The sequence below is a fragment of the Pleurodeles waltl genome, chromosome 7, assembly GCF_031143425.1.
Source record: "Pleurodeles waltl isolate 20211129_DDA chromosome 7, aPleWal1.hap1.20221129, whole genome shotgun sequence".
Lineage (NCBI taxonomy): Eukaryota > Metazoa > Chordata > Amphibia > Caudata > Salamandridae > Pleurodeles > Pleurodeles waltl.
Genome location: NC_090446.1, coordinates 1,238,218,193 through 1,238,235,533, shown reverse-complemented (window position 1 = coordinate 1,238,235,533; position 17,341 = coordinate 1,238,218,193).

The following is a 17,341-nucleotide window of genomic DNA, read 5'->3' as shown; positions in this document are numbered from 1 at the left end:
ATCCAGGATACTGTAAATGACATAGGGCCTGATTTAGATATTTGTGGACGGGTTACTCCGTCCGGAAATCTAAATCCTATATAGAGTAACCCGTCCTCCAATATCTAAATCTGACCCTTAGGGGCATATTTATACTCCGTTTGCGCCGAAATTGCGTCGTTTTTTTTGACGCAATTTCGACGCAAAACTAACGCCAACTAACGCCATATTTATACTATGGCGTTAGAGGCGAATAGCGCCAAAGTTCCCGGAATGTGCGTCATTTTTTAGCGTGAACCCCTTCCTTGCGTTAATGATATGCAAGGGAGGCGTTCCCGTCTAAAAAATGACTCCCAGGCCTTTACGTGATATTTATACTCCCGGGCAAAAGAGACGCCCGGGAGTGGGCGTGGCTAAAAACGGCGCATTTGCGCCGCTTTTTAACGCCTGGGTCAGGCATGGCGTTAAGGGACAAGTGGGCTCAAAATGAGCCCAGAGTGCCCTCCCCTGCCCCCAGGGACCCCCCCTGCCACCCTTGCCCACCCCAGGAGGACACCCAAGGCTGGAGGGACCCACCCCAGGGACATTCAGGTAAGTATTTATTTTTTTTTTTTTTAATAATTTTTTGTGGCATAGGGGGGCCTGATTTGTGCCCCCCTACATGCCACTATGCCCAATGACCATGCCCAGGGGACAGAAGTCCCCTGGGCATGGCCATTGGGCAAGGGGGCATGACTCCTATCTTTACAATGATAGGAGTCATGTTGATGGGGGATGGGCGTCGAAAATAAATGGCGCAAGTCGGGTTACGACGATTTTTTCGACGTAACCTGACTTGCCCCATTTTAAGACGCCCATGCGCCATTTTCCCCCTACGCCGGCGCTGCCTGGTGTACGTGGTTTTTCTCGCGCACACCAGGCAGCGCCGGTCTGCTTGCGCCGGCTAACGCCATTCAATAAATACGGCGCCCGCATGGCGCTTCAGAATGGCGTTAGCCGGCGCAAAACTTTTTGACGCTAAACTGCGTTAGCGCAGTTTAGCGTCAAAAAGTATAAATATGGGCCTTAGTATGCCCCGGTCTGGTAGATGTCTTTCTATTCCCTATGCACCCTTGTTTACAGCTAGCTTAGCCAAAGAAAAGCTCCATTGCAAGCAACTTCAATGTAAATATTGTATAGCCAATAAATCTGAGGACTTAAGGCTAGCCCAGAAATTATATCACAAATCTATTTGGAAGGCCAAAAAGTCTTATTTTACCACCCAAGTGGAACTAGTTAACTTTGACCCTAAAAAAACCTTGCAAATATCTTAGTTCGTCTTAAAACCCAAATCTTTGCCAAGGGATATTCTCTCTTCAAAATCTCTTCGTGACAGGCTGCCAAATTATTTTGAATAAAATATTTTAATGATTCAACATGGCTTTGAGGTTAATCACCCTGAATCAAGTCAGTCACAAGGGGAGGCATTGACTGTTTTGTATACCCACTTCGTCCTTCCTGCTTTTCAGTAGATTTATTTGCTGCAATTGCAGCAAACTGTGCTCTCCTGTAAGTATGGGTCTTTCTAAATTCAGGCTTGTCCTTTATTCTCCATTGGTTATTTAAACAGTAAATCTGATTATAAATCAGATCCTAAATATCTCACTTTTTCTGGCTGAAGTTCTAGTGCCTTGGAAAGTGGAAGTGGTGAAATCTCTACTAAAAAAAGTCCTTGGCTGACTCCTTGATTTTGGCCAACTTTAGATCCATCTCGCTGCTCCCTGTACTAGCTAAAATCCTAGAAAAGATTGTAAATGATCATTTTCCTGGAAAATTCTAAGGTGTTACATTTTTGTCAATCTGACTTTAGACCTATGCATTCTTCAATCTGCCTTGCTAGAGGTCTCTAAGACAATCAAGATGACGCTTGACAATTGCAACAATACTGTCTTTATCCTGTTGGATCTATCAGCAGCATTTGATACAATCTCTCACCCTATACTCCTTCAGCAGCTTCTGGATATTGGTATTACCGGCAAGGCTTGGTTTTGGTTGAAATCTTTTCTAGCTGACAGGAACAAATGGTCTTCATTGGACAGTATTTATCTGAGAAAAATCTTTACCTTTTACATGTTCTGCAGGGCTCACCACTCAGTCCATCATTATTTGATATATACATGGCCTCTTTGGTATCTTTGATCATCTCATTTGGAATCTCAGCTACCCCCTATGCTCTTGACACACAATTGATATTATATTTGGATAAGAATTATTTTGGGTCTGAACAGAGCTTCAAGAACTGTTTTAGGAGCATTATTTGATTGAAGGAAAATAACCATCTAAAATGTAACATTGATAAAACAGAAATTATTTTCTTCTGGAAGTCTAATTTGTTCTCTCCTGCTATGTAGTGGCTGAATTCTGTGCCCCCTCCTCCATCTACAGTGGAATTTGCAAAAAATGTAGGACTCAAGTTTGATAATGCACTGTTCTTTTGCTCACAAGTACTGTCAGTAGCTGGCATGTGTTTACCACTGATCAATCACTGATTACATTCTTAACTAATTTTTTTGACTTCCTCCCTCTAGCTGCAAGGAAAACAATGGTTTATGGCCTCATAATTTCAGGGCTTGATTAAAGGACGATGTAGTTTCACCACAGAAATGTAAACTCCATGCGCTTTAGGATTGGATCGACCTCCGCAGGAGTTTACGTATCTGTGGTGAAATTACATTGTCCTTTCTTTATACTGGAGTACCTGACTAGCGTTGGATGTGCTGGATGAAAAAGATTAAGCAGTGCTTTTCTAAACAACAATTATTGTGATTCAATCCACTTTTACCCATTGTCCTGAGGATGATCTCATGGACGGTTTGAGCCTTGGGAGACAGAAATGTCAACGTTATACTCTCCATGACGCAATTTGTTGAATGAGCTGCTGGAGTCCATTTGAAGTGATTTCTTATTGTTTGAAAAACTGCATATAGGACTCAAACCTTTTGTGGTTGGAGAATCAGGAAGGTTGGTGCTCTCCTTCTGTCCCTTGGATGTAAAGGGATTGGGAACTAGAGGGGCCACCAGTGCGTTTGTATAAAAACACCAAACGTTCTCTTTGTTGCTGTGCTATATTGCTAAACATACTATTAGAAAATATATGAAACTTCTTCATTTTTTTCAGAAATTAAGGACATGCTGTTTGAAGATTTATTCATTTATGGAATTTGATTTATGGTTAGAATGACATTAATAGTATTTAATATCACTGAAATATTTGTATGCAAATGATTCTCCATGAACATTGTGTGCTTTACAGACTAGCAGGCCTGCAGCGCTGACTGTGCCACTTATTTAAGTAGCCCTTTGAAAATGCCTCAAGCCGTCCATTGCAGAGCCTGCATGTGCAGTCTTAAACTGCCATGTTAACCTGGTAAAGTAAACTCTTTGCCAGGCCCAAACCTTCCTTTTTAATCCATATAAGTTACCCCTAAGGTAGGCCCTAAGCAACTCCAAGGGCAGGATGCTGTGTATTTAATAAGTTTGCTTTGTACTTTTAAGTTTTACGTGTCCTGGTTGTGAAAAACTCATAAATTATTTTTTTACTACTGCAAGGCCTACCTCTTCCATAGGTGAATATTGGGATTACCTTATGGTACAAATGGGGTCTATAGTTGGCAGGGGTATGCACCCAGTCCAAGGAAGGACCACAGTCCTAGTAGTAGGTGGAGTAAGTAGGAATGTCTGCAATTGTAGTGCTTAGAAACTTAATGCGCCAACAGGGCTATCTGTTGAGGCTAGATCAGAGTAAATCCAAAGTTCAGGGCGATCATGATGGAGTTTGTGCTGGCTTCTGGCACCAACCTTGTCCCATTGAAAATAGTACCTAGGGTGGAGAGTTGCGGCAATGGTGAGGATATGATGCAAGGATCACAGGAGGCGATACACCTTTAACTATGTGTTGTTGTCTAGCTGCGCAGCCTGCAATGCGAAAGTGATGCACCAGGGTTGATGGTGATGCAAAGTCCTTCTTCTGCGGTGATGGGTCAACGCTGAAGAGAAATGCGGCGGTTCTGATCCACACTGTGACAACAATGTATGGATTTTCTCAAAACACAGCTGCAGAACACAATTACAAGAGCCCAGGACTGGATTGGCACCACTTGGCAGTGAAGGACTCACAGCTGGCAGAGTCCAGAAGTTGTAGCAGAGGTGAGTGAAGTATTTGATGTCCCTAAAGCTTCAGAGCAGGAGGCAAGCCAGTGAACCCTTGGAGTCACTTTGGTTCTGGGGATGTAGAGATACAGGTCCAGTCCTCACTTCCAGGCAAGTAGGGCAGCAGGCAGCAGGGCAGACACAGCAAAGCAGGAACACAGCAAAGTACATCAGAGTTCCAGCAGAGTGACAGTCCCTTCAACAGCATAACAGGCCTTTTTCCTAGCAGAGTATCTTCAGGTCCTGAAAAGTACTGATTTTGTGGAGTTTGGGCTCCAGTGCGTATACCCAGTGGTGCCTTTGAAGTGGGGGATACTAAAGGCTCAAAGCTACTAATGGTTTTGCATTTCCAAATCCTAATAGAAAATCACAAATTTGGAAATGCAAAACCAAGGATGCATATGGGCATAAGGCCCTCCGTGATGCACCCCAAAAAAACATGGTGCACATATATAGTGCACAAATGCCATAGGGGCAAGTGTGAGCTATATGACATCTTAAAAAAAGCATTTTTAGGTGTTTTGTTTAAATTACACATGGTTACCATTGGATTGGTTCCGATGGTAATACCATTTCCTAAATGCCCATTTTGCACGCATTTAAGAAATACTTTGTACATGTGCTTAGAAAATCACAAATAGGAAATCCCTATTTGTGATTTCCTATTTAGGAAATCACAAAATGCAAGTTCTACTGGGCAGAAATCGCATTTTGCGACCACGTTTAGGTCAAATTCAGATCAGCCCTAATATGAAAGCTTTAGTGCAGTTTCTCTTTGTTGTCAAGAAAATCAACTAATCATTTAGACCAAAAAAATCCTCTGTGATGACGGCCAGTGGTATGTATAGGGTGCTTAATGTATTCAGCAGCTGGGGACGTCAAGTTTCCACCAAATGTCCATTATTTGCAACATGTAACAGGTGGAAAGGAGTAGATAAAAAGGCAATCTCTGGTTGACTGTGAAGGAGCTATTTAGTAAGGCCCTTAGCCTGATGCACCAACTTGCTTCTGAAAGAAAGAGCTGAATAGGGTAAGAGAGTGCTGAATTCCTGTTGACAAGTGCCTTCTACAATGGTTTTCAATTTGAGAGTTAAATAGTAAAACATGCATTCTGCAGCACACATAGAAAGAGCAAAATGCCAGACATGATTGTTTTTGTGCAGAAAGGTATACTTGATACTATCAGTGAGATTTCAGAAGTAGCATCGGAAATTCCAATACTGAAATAGTAAGTAAAACTGTTCTTGTTTGAAGATTTTCTAAACCCCTAGAGATATATTGGGGTTGTTTTAAATTTTGACAGTCAGTCTACCTGCCCACCTGCCTGTCAGAGTGGCATTATTAACTACCGCCCACCAAATTTAGAGATCACCGCTGGCTCAGCAGGGATCTTCAACACTTCAGATGAACCTCCAGCATGGTGGTTTATATGAAGGCACCACAAGTTTGGTAGACATTTGCCATTGGTGAGGTCTTTCACCAACCTGTTTTTTCTTTCAGAAATAAACTCCCACCCTTGGAGATAGCAAAGATTTCTCAAAGGCTGGGGGTGTCATTGATATATATTTTTTATCTTTGACTGCTAGGTTTTTAGTAGTGGATACAGACATGAAGAGAAAGACATCACACCCTCCTAAATCCTGCGGGTGGTCTGAGGTCTTTACTCTGGTGGCTTCTAGTCTGTTGGGCTATCAGATTATGTTTTCAGATGGTGGATCCAGGAAGCACACCATCATTAGAAATCTGATTGTCCTCCTGAATCAGAATAGAGTGGGCAAGCTGAGGGTTCCGCTGACAGAGTATTCCGTCACATTTAAACCATGTCCACCAAACTTTAAATCAGGTTCATAGTTCCATACAGAGTAAAAAATGTATTTTAAATTCTTTTAAGAAGGGGAAAAGATAGCAAAGATTCTGTAGTTGCATGTTTCAAGTTTGTCTCCTTTTGAATATTTGATGCTAAAACTCAGGAGCTCAACAGGACGTCTAAAACCAACTATTCAATTTTTTAAGGACCTCACCAGCTATAGCATCCTTCCTTTCCCCACTGGAAGATTTGTAGTTTCATAAAAAAACAAAAGTAAACCCTCTTAAATGGTGTGAGTCATTAGGCTTACCTGACCCTTGCTCTATTGCAATGGTCATGAATTTGGTCAATGTTTGTTTGCAGTTACTTACTTAAGAACTTTAATAGTTCCCATTCTGACGACCTTTACACTTCTTAAAAGATGTTAAACAAGAGGACACATTTCCATCATCCATATCCATAAGAAGTGACATCACTGGATTACTCATCATCCATCTGCACAGGAAGTAACATTACTCTTCCCTCCTCCCAGGCCTCATTAGTGGCAGCTATAGCATGGATAAGCCATTGGTGTGCCAAAAGTGTGCCAAAGGCAAGCCAATCTGTGCCCATTCAAGCCTGGACCTCACCCATCTCCAGGAACCCTGATCATCCCGCTCTCACCCATACCTCATTGCAACCATCCACTTCATCAAGCCCAGCCGCAGCTCACCATGCTGCTGCCTTGCTGCACAACACCAAAGGAGTGTTCTCCTGTGCTTCCTGCAAGTTTTTGTGCACTTACCCTCATCCAACACTCAACGTACCCACAATGAATGCATCCAACACCTCACTCTCACACAGTCCTGAATACTTTTCAACATCCACTCACTCACCAAACACACCATAGACATCTGGGAACTGCTTCATATTACCCCACACCTACTTTTCCTCATGAAACCTGGTTAAACCCCCCATGGGCACCTGATATAAGCCCAGCAACCCCTCAGGCTACAAGATTTCCTGGCAAGATAGACTTAACAAGCCTAGAAGCAGAATCACCATCATCCACAAGAATGCTCAGCTGCACCACATCTATAAATAATTCATCCTCCAACATGGAACAGCTTTTTTTCAAGTTCCACATTACAACCAACTTCATCTTAATTGTCACGTTCATCTACAGATCACGCCCCAACTTCACCAACATCATCGCAAACAATATCGCACTACTCCTCAACCTTAATGCTAGCAATTACATTGAGACCTGACTTCCATCTTGAAGACCACACCAGTCCCAACTCAAAAGCACTCATTGAAGACCTTGGAAGCCTAGGCCTCACCCAAGAAGAAAAGGAACCCACCCACATAGCTAGACAGACTCCGGACCCTATTTTTACCACCTTCGGCAGCATCTGAGTTGATGAGCTAATACCAGTCTCATGGACAGACCATGCTCTCATCAAGTTCAGCATCCACATCCCTGTCCAATGCACATGCACCACCTCCAAACCAGCCCACTGAAACTGGAAAAGCATCATTGACAGGGAATAGAACGTTTATCGCAACACCCACTGAACTGAACACAGCAACAGCCTCCTAAAAGCTATCAAGAATTTTAGCAATTGAATCACATCCTGCATGGACTTCCTAGACCACCTCAAACACAGTAATACAAGATCCAGACACCAGGTGAGTTGGTTCACAAAGGAATCTCAGACTGATGAAATGACACTAGAAACAACTTGGACACAAATGGAGAACGAGCCAGGGCAATGCAGACAGGGGTATGTTCAAATGTGCACTGAGGCGATACCATCAAATGACCTGGAACATCAAAAGCGTCACTCTGGCAGACCACATCGATACCAGCACCAACAGAAGCAAAGAAATGTTCACCATTGTTGTAGGGAATAGAGTTACTTGTTAAGGGAGTTAAACCCTACTCAAGCAGCAATCACAACTGCTGTCAGGGTGAGGTCACAAACAACCCTAAAGTAACCTGTGCCTATCCCTCTGGTAGCTTGGCCCAAAATCAGTCAGGCTTAATGAGAGGCATTGTGTAAAGTATTTATGCAGAATTGCAAACAGTAATAAAGTTAAAACACAACATAAAAAAATTCCCACATCAGTATGCAAAATAGAGTAGAATGTCATAAATTAAAACTCCAATGACTAAAATCTAATCAGTAAAACCAGAGATATGCAATTTTAAAGATTAAAGTGAAAACAGTGCTTGGAAGCACAAAGCGCAAACTGTGGCTATCCCGACACCCTGGACTAGGACAAAGTTACACGGTTTTGGCTGACCGTGATGGAGTACAGGCCGGGTATAGGGACTAAGTTAGGCCCATTGAACCAAGTACATTAAATCCTGGTTGCCACATCTTGTGAGATCCTGCATCTAGGATATATCACACAGCAGTGGATCTGATAGGCTGTAGGCTGCAAAGCAAGGTTATGTGTTGAGGATGCAACTTGCAGCTGTGATTCTGAGGAGCTGCTGGGTTCAAATGTGAGTTCCTGCATGGAGGTTGAGATGTGCAGCTGCAGTTCTGAGGAGTTGTGGGGCTGCAATGTGAGGTCCTGCATTGCACATTGGTGGTTCCGAAGGGCTGTGAGTTCCTGCATCAGGGATGTGTGGCACAGTGGGAGTTCCAATACGAAGCTGAGAGGCGATGGGTTGTGCTGGATCGGTTCCACTTGGAGCACCTTCAGGACCATTTCTAAGGGTCCAAGACTGGAGTGGCACCACTTGGGAGGTAGAACTCACAGCAGGTTCAGCCTAGGTGCAGGGCTCAAGGAGGTTGGAGACATTTCTCGCCCTAAGGCTCTGGCCAGATCAGTCAACTAGCCCTTGGAGCCAATCTGGTGGTCTTGGGATAAAGATGCAGGTCCAGTCCTCACATAGGCAGCAGGGCAGCAGAATAGTAGTCTTTCTTGCAGAGCAGTACAGTGCTCCTACTGAGTCTTCCACAGGTCCAGAGGTGTACGGAAGAGTTGGGTCTGAGGGTCCAGTGTTTATATGTGGTGCCCACATTAAAGTTGGAGATGTTTCTGGGGGTTTCCACTCCCAGAGGTTTTTGCCACTCTGTTGGACTGCCTTCCTGCCCTGGCCCCTCCTTTTCTGGGGCTCAGAAGACTAGTGTAAAAACCTTTGTGAGTGAGCACAGATATTTGAGTCCAGATGTTCAAGGTTGTTAGAAGCCTGTTATGCCCCTGAGGCTTCATGTCAGGGGGCCAGCCAACTAGCCCTTGGAGTCACTCTGGGGTCCTAGGTTCAGAGGTGCCGGTCCAGTCCTTCTCACCTAGACAAGAGGGCAGAAAGACAGCAGGTCAGCACAGCCGGACAGCAGTCCTTCATTCTGTTTGAGTCCACAGGTTCAGGGTTGTACTGAAGAGTTTGAGCCATAGGTCCAATATTTACACCTGGTGCCCTCTTTGTTCTTTTCCTTTTCCTCATAATGTCACCATTGAGCATCTGCTAGATTACCGCCACCTTGTGTGCTCATGGAAAACACGTCCCTCTAGGCCATGGGATGGGATGAATTTCCCAGCCGAACCGAGCCAGAGGTGACTAATCATCGGACAAGAAATCATGTCAAGCACATCAAAACTTCATCACATCCCAAAGCCCTTCCCCATTCCCCTTTGCTTCTCTTTTTTCTACTTCCTTAAAAAAAAGGACAGATCTTTTCCAAGCATGCCAATTAGGTGCAGAGGTTTGAGCCCAACTCTTGCAAATTTCTCTCCGTGCGAGTAGTATCAGGTAAAACACCAGGCCTCTATCGTGTGGACTAAAAGGGAGGCAGCCCACTTCCCGAGGTGCTATTCCAAACATGATCAAACGGGGGCTTACCTCACTAACAGTGCCCAAGGAGTCAGAGATTGTCTTACCCACCGCCATCCAAAATTCCTCCAGTTTCGGGCAGGAGGCAAACATGTGGACATCGTCCACCTCGCTACAACCACACCACTTACATTCGGAAGTTGCATTGCCTCTTATCTTTGCCAATTTCAGGGGCGTCCAGTACACTCTATGAAGAGTAAAAAAGTGTTTTCTTCTTAGGGCAGCAGACTTAACCACAGAATATAAAGTAGCAAAGGATACTTTCCATAACTCCTCCAGCTCCTCATCCGGCAAGTATCCACTCACCCGGCATACAGTGGTTGCATGGAATCCTCCACTGCTGATAGAAGATACTGGTACCATTGTGCTGCTTCTTTCTTTAAGGCTCCCAGTTTCTGGAGGTCTAATTCCATTTGGCTTGGTTTGGGGCCCACACACCCCTGATTTTTAAGCCACCCATTCACCTGATCAATCTTGAATCTGGATATAGTCCCTTCTGTCCTATTGCTCCAAAACTCCCACATCAACCTTTGTCCATCGTTGACTAGCTGTCGCCATCTAATAAACCCACTTTGTTTTAACCCCTACGGTGCCTTGGATGAGGTTGGTCTTGTCGCAGCACACGGTTCCCGTGTGCCTGGGACGAGACCACCTCGTCCTGCACTGGGCCCACGGGGAAACGCTAGCGCTCCCCCCATGGGCCCCCCACCCACACCCCCAAGTCGAGGATGGAAGGGGAATCCCTTCCCCTTCCACCCCCGAACCCCTCTCGGCAATCTGATGACGTTGGCGCGCACACAGTGCGCCGATGTCATCAGAAGCTGCCGAGGATGAGCTGGAAGCCATTTGCTTCCAGCTCAAGGGGAGAGAAGAATTAAAAAGGTAAGTCTCTCTCTTTTGGGGGTTTTGGGGGACTCACATGAGGGGAAAGGAAAGAGTTTTTTCTTGGGCTGTGTGTGGCTGGCTGTTTTAGAAGTTACCACACAAAAATGTTTTGGGGGAAATACCATGAGCGTTTCACGGTTGGCATTACTGTCATGTATTTAGTTAGAGCTTTTGTGTTTGTAGTTTTGTACATATTTTATAATTAGTTAGTGGTTTCTTTGTTGTTCATAAACAAAAAAAGTGATGGTGGTGTGCGTGGGGTGGTGCTTGGCTGGTGGTGTGGGTGGGGTGGCTCTTGACTGGCGGTGTGGGTGGGGTGGTGCTTGCCTGGCGGTGTGCTTGGGGTGGAGCTTGGATGGCGGTGTGCTTGGGGTGGCGCTTGGCTGGCGGTGTGCTTGGGGTGCCGCCTGGATGGCAGTGCGCGTGGGGCGGCACTTGGCTGGCGGTGTGCATGGGGTGGTGATTGGCTGGCGGTGTGCGTGGGGTGGCGCTTGGCTGGTGGTGTGGTTGGGGTGGCGCTTGGCTGGCGGTGTGCTTGGGGTGGTGCTTGGTTGGCGGTGCCAGCCAAACATCAGTCCACACACTCCCATCAGCTAGTGTGACTGCTGTATCAGGCATGTGGGCGTATCTAAGTGATGGGCCCTTGAGTGGCACTGTCTGTCGATGCGAGTGTTGTAATGTGCTGGGTCCGTGGCTGGCGGTGTGAATGGTCTTGTGCATGTCATGTATGAAAAGTGTGTGTATGGACTGTAAAATGGCTGGTGCCTTGTCGCAGCTTTACAGCTCACGAGCTGTGAGTCATCGGTTCCGTTTTTTGGCCTTTCAGTTATTAACAGTGCATTTCACTTTTGTGAAATCTCTTGTTAATAAAATTTGATCTACTGAACCATCACTCACCCTTGTGCCAAATCCAACCAGTATGTGTGGTACAAATGACAAAACCTGCTCGGCTGTAATCAGGCGTCGCAGCACACTTGTGACATGCTAGGTGTCTCAGGTGGGATCCCGATGATGAAGCATGCCACCAACTTGGTTGGTGGGTGAGGGGTCTTTTTCACAAAACCTAAGTGCATTTCTTTTCACAATTCTAGTGTTTGGCACATCACGGACGTACGTGGACACATCAAAATGATATATTGAAAAACTACCTGTGTTTGGGGGGGGGAGAGGGCACCTATGTTTTTGGTTCTGGGTGAGGCCTTCATCTAGGGAAACCTACCAAACCCAGACTTTTTTTAAACTAGACACCCCAAGGAGTCCAGGGAGGTGTGGCTTGGGTAGATCCCCCAACCCAGACTCATTACCCAGACTCCTCTGCAAACCTCAAAATGTGCTTAAAAAAGCATATTTTCCTTACTTTTCTTAGTAGGATCACCGCTCCAGCACAAAATTCCTACTCCCCAGCGTTCCCCTCTGTCTCCCAAGTAAAATGACACCTCACTTGTGTGGATCCCCAAAGCAGAGTCAGCCTAAAGATGTATAAAGGAAGAATATGTGCTTATCAACTCGCTGTGCTATCCCCTCAATCTCTACAAGTTTTTGGCCTTTTCCTGTCGCGGGCACTAGGCCCTCCCACACAAGTGAGGTATCATTTTTATCGGGAGGCTTGCGGAAACGCTGGGTGGAAGGAAATTTGTGGCTCCTCTCAGATTCCAGAACTTTCTGTCACCGAAATGTGAGGAAAAAGTGTTTTTTTAGCCAAATTCTGAGGTTTGCAAATGATTCTGGGTAACAGAACCTGGTGAGAGACCCACAAGTCACCCCATCTTGGATTCCACTAGGTCTCTAGTTTTCACAAATGCAGAGGTTTGGTAGGTTTCCCTAGGTGCTGCTAGAGGCCAAAATCCACAGGTAGGCACTTTGCAAAAAACTCCTCTGTTTTCTGTGGAAAAATGTGATGTGTCCACGTTGTGTTTTGGGGCATTTCCTGTCGCTGGCACTAGGCCTCCCCACACAAGTGAGGTATCATTTTTATCGGGAGACTTGCGGGAACATAGAATAGCAAAACAAGTGTTATTGCCCCTTGTCTTTCTCTACATTTTTTCCTTCAAATGTAAGAGAGTGTGTAAAAAAGACACCTATTTGATAAATGCCCTGTAATTCACATGCTAGTATGTGCACCCTGGAATTCAGAGATGTGCAAATAACCACTGCTCCTCATCACCTTATCTTGTGCCCATTTTGGAAATAAAAAGGTTTTCTTGATACCTATTTTTCACTCTTTATATTTCAGCAAATGATTTGCTGTATACCCGGTATAGAATGAAAACCCACTGCAGGGTGCAGCTCATTTGTTGGCTCTGGGTACCTAGGGTTCTTGATGAACCTATAAGCCCTATATATCCCTGCAACCAGAAGACTCCAGCAGACGTAATGATATATTGCTTTCAAAAATCTGACATCACAGGAAAAAGTTACAGAGTACAATGCAGAGAAAAATTGCTGTTTTTTTCACCTCAATTTCAATATTTTTTCTTTATTTCAGTTGTTATTTTCTGTAGGAAACCCTTGTAGGATCTACAAGAATTACCCATTGCTGAATTCAGAATTTTGTCTACTTTTCAGAAATGTTTAGGTGTCTGGGATCCAGCATTGGTTTCATGCCCATTACTTTCACTGACTGGAAGGAGGCTGAAAGCACAAAAAATCGTAAAAATGGGGTATGTCCCAGCAAAATGCCAAAATTGCATTGACAAATTGGGTAGCTGATTCAATTCTGCCTGTTTCTGAAAGCTGGGAAGCTGGTGATTTTAGCACCGCAAACCCTTTGTTGATGCCATTTTCAGGGAAAAAAACACAAACCTTCTTCTGTAGCCCTTGTTTCCCATTTTTTTGAACAACAAAACGAAATTTTCACTGTATTTTGGCTAATTTCTTGGCCTCCTTCAGGGGAACCTACAAAGTATGGGTACCTCTAGAATCCCTAGGATGTTGGAAAAAAAGGACGTAAATTTGGTGTGAGTAGCTTATGTGGACAAAACGTTATGAGGGCCTAAGCGCGCCCTGCCCCAAATAGCTAAAAAAAGGACTGGCACCTGAGGGGGAAACGGCCTGGCAGCAAAGGGGTTAAGGGCAAAGTTAGACTGTCCAGTAAACACTCAGGTCCCCAGTGAGTCCCAGATGGGGGATAACCTGCTATACTACCTGATACCTAGGAGGGATCTAATCTCATACCAGATGGTAGCTGCCACCCAAAAGTATTTCAGCCTAACTTTCTTGAAAAATGTTGGCGTCCCAAATTTCTAGGAAAAACCTTCCTTGGGTAGACCTGCAAGCATTGCTCTAAAAACAACCCCTAGTGGCGACTCATCTAGATTCATTAACAAAATCCAATTATTCTTCAGCTGGTAAGTCCAACAATAAAGCTCTAAACCCTGCAGGGCCAATCCTCCTAAACCAACCTTCCTCATCTATTTTTCCAAGATAAACCAATATTTCTACTAGCCCAGGTAAACGAGGTTATCTTCCCTTGCAGTTTTAAAATAGCTTTTTTATCAAAAGTTAGCAGGATAATATCGAACAAAAAGGTAACTTTTGGCAGGATAGACATCTTCACTAAATTGATCTGCCCATATATAGTAAGTGGAAGATTAACAAATTTTTTTAACGAAGCCCTGACCTCGCTGGGCACCTTCTCCAAATTTATATCTGCCATTTTCCCCAAATCCTGTGTTATTTTTATGCCTAAATATCTCATCTAAGAAACCCTTCTAGGATCCCCACTATTATGATCCCGTGTCATTATTTCTGTTCTTTCTCGCTTACCTCATATCCAACAAGCTTTCAGAAAACCCTGGCTTCTCCCATAATATTCGGAAGGGTGGATGTAACATCGGAGACATATATCATTAAATCCTCTGCATATAAAGAGACTTATCTAGAGAATTCACTTACCACAAAAGCCTGTATCTGCTCATTTAATCTCAAACTCTCTGCAAAAGGCTCAATATAAAGGTAAAAAAGAACAGGTGAAAGGGGGCAGCCTTGTCTAGTCCCTTTTTCTATTTTCATTTCTGAAGATAGGCTACCATTCACCAAACTTTTTGCAGTTGGTGCGCTGTAAATCCTTGCAAACACATTTGTTAGAGATTTGTCTATTCTAAAGTGGGCTAATACCGCCATAAGATATTGCCAATTCGCATGGTCCAACGCCTTGGCGACATCCACCGTCACAACTGCTAGTGGTAAATCCAGAGTTGTGGCCAGATCAATGGTACTGATTAAAGTGTGAATAAGATCTCTCATATTCCTACCAGGCAGGAACCCTCTCTGATATTGGTGTCCCAAATAGCCCGCAACTTAATTTAAACGAGTTGCTAAAATTATAGTAAAAACTTTGTAATCACAGTTAAGGGACGATATTTGGGGGTAAGATTGACATTGTAAGGGATTCTTATCCAGCTTATCCAATATTAATGAGATTACAGCCTCATTCCAAAAGCTCGGAATTGGATCACCCTCTAGAAATATGGAGTTAACCAATTGTACCCAGACTGGAACCATATCTTCCTCCATCATGTAAAAAAGTTCACTGGGGATCCCATCAGGCCCTGCCACTTTTCCTTTCTTCGTCTTTTGAATTGCTGCCAAAATCTCACTACCAGTAATCTCCTGCCAGAAAAATTGATCCTGCTCACTAGACAGTTTCGGAAGATGTTTGTGACAAAGCCACACTTCTACTGCATCTCTGCCTGACTCCAAACTTTCTCTATATAACTCAAGGAAGAAGATTTTAAAAGCAGCTTTCATCTTAGAGTTATCTTCAACAACCAACCCAAGTCTCCAACCATGATCTTCTTGGTGTTATTCTGGCGCGTTTCCAATCTAGATTTCAAGGCCCACAACTTCCCACAACTATCCTCATATATTACATCCCAGGCTCTACTAACCTCCCATTGCTGTGACACCTTTTCCTCCATCATAACCCTGAACTCTAGCTGGAAATCTTACAAATCCTTCAACATTTTCGCCCTTCCTGCCTCATTTAATGTGTTGGTTTTAGCACCTCTTCCATTCTCGAAATCTTTTCCTCCAATTGGACCTGTTGTAATTTCTCCCACCTTTCCCGGTGGGCCTCTAGACTATTTATTGCCCCCTTAACCAAGCCTTGTAAGTATTCCATATCACATGTTTTGGAGCAGATGACTGATTCCAGAAAAAAAACAACTCCTTAGATAGTTGTAATATCTTATCAACTAACTCTCCTGTAACAACATCCTTCTATCGATTGTCCACCTCCTTTCTTTCCATACATTCTTCTGTCCAGTTTTTAACAAGAAGGCTGAATGGTCTGATTGATGGATCTCCATGTCCTTTCTTTCCATGAAGAAATAATCTAACCTTGAATAATGTCCATTCTTTTTACTGTGGAAAGTGTATTCCCTGCAGTTCCTTTTCATTCTCTGTAGAACATCACATAAATCACAATGTTCCATCATATCCAGCAAATAAGCTCTCATCTTTGGGGAGCTAATTTGTATCCTCTCTGAGGACCTATCTAGGGTATTATCCAGTAAAACATTAAAGACCCCTCCTAAGATGATAGGGTCCTTGAAATGAAGAAGGTTTGCAAAGAGCTGAGATAACAAGGTGATGTCATCCACATTTGGTCCATAGTAACTTACTAAAGTGTACAAGGAGTCATAAACCTTTATTTCTGCAATTATCCATTGCCCTCCTTCATCCGCCTTATACCAAACTAACCTCACCCCTGACTTTACATTTAGTACCAGGGCAATTCCTTTAGTACAATATATTTGAACTGTTGCTACTATACTCTCCACCCATCTCTGCTTCAAAAAAAGATCCTTACATTCCTGTGTCAGGAGCTGCATCTCTTGAAGCATAATTATTTGGGCATTGCTTTCTTTTAAATATTGCGAAACTATTTGCCGCCTTTTAGTAACACGTAGCCCGTTTACATTCCAACTGAGGATCACCAAAGTTTTTGACGTATTTATTTCACCCAAACCCATTCCTTCTGTTCCTATTCCTGTCATAACCCGTAGCCTATATATCTAGTTAGTGCTTCACTCTGGCTACTAATCACCTGCCTAAGATTGAGGACATACATTTTTTATTTTCTCCCACTGATTCCCACCACAAGTGTCCCCCCATAGGAAACCTCCCAACTAAGTTGCTAGGCATTTCCTGATGCCTGTTTTGCCCAACCCTAAGGAAAACCCATCAACACTCATTCACACTTTTAATTTACGCTTGGGTGCCCCCCCTCTTTATCTGAGCAATAAAGTCGCCAACATCTGCTGGGTTAGAGAAGTTGTGCATCTTGTTTTGCCACATGACCTTCAAGATTGCTAGGAACCTCAGTTGTGCCGTAGCTTCCAAACGTTTTTAGATCCTCCAATCTTTTTCCCAGCTCCCCCTGTCTCTCGGCCATCTCTTTAGAGATGTCAGATCTAATCCTGAAAGTTACCCCTAGCGCTTGCAGTAAGCTTGATTTCAGCACTAACCCCAATATTTTCTCTTTCACAGAATATGAGAGAAAATTCACCAGAATCTGCAGATTTTTCTGCCCAGGGTGTTGTTTAAAAGGGTCTCTATGCACTCACTGAATTTCTGCCTCGACGTTATCCATCAAACTGTCTTGCAGGAAATAATTTTTCAACAAGTTTGACTACAAATGTTTCAAAATC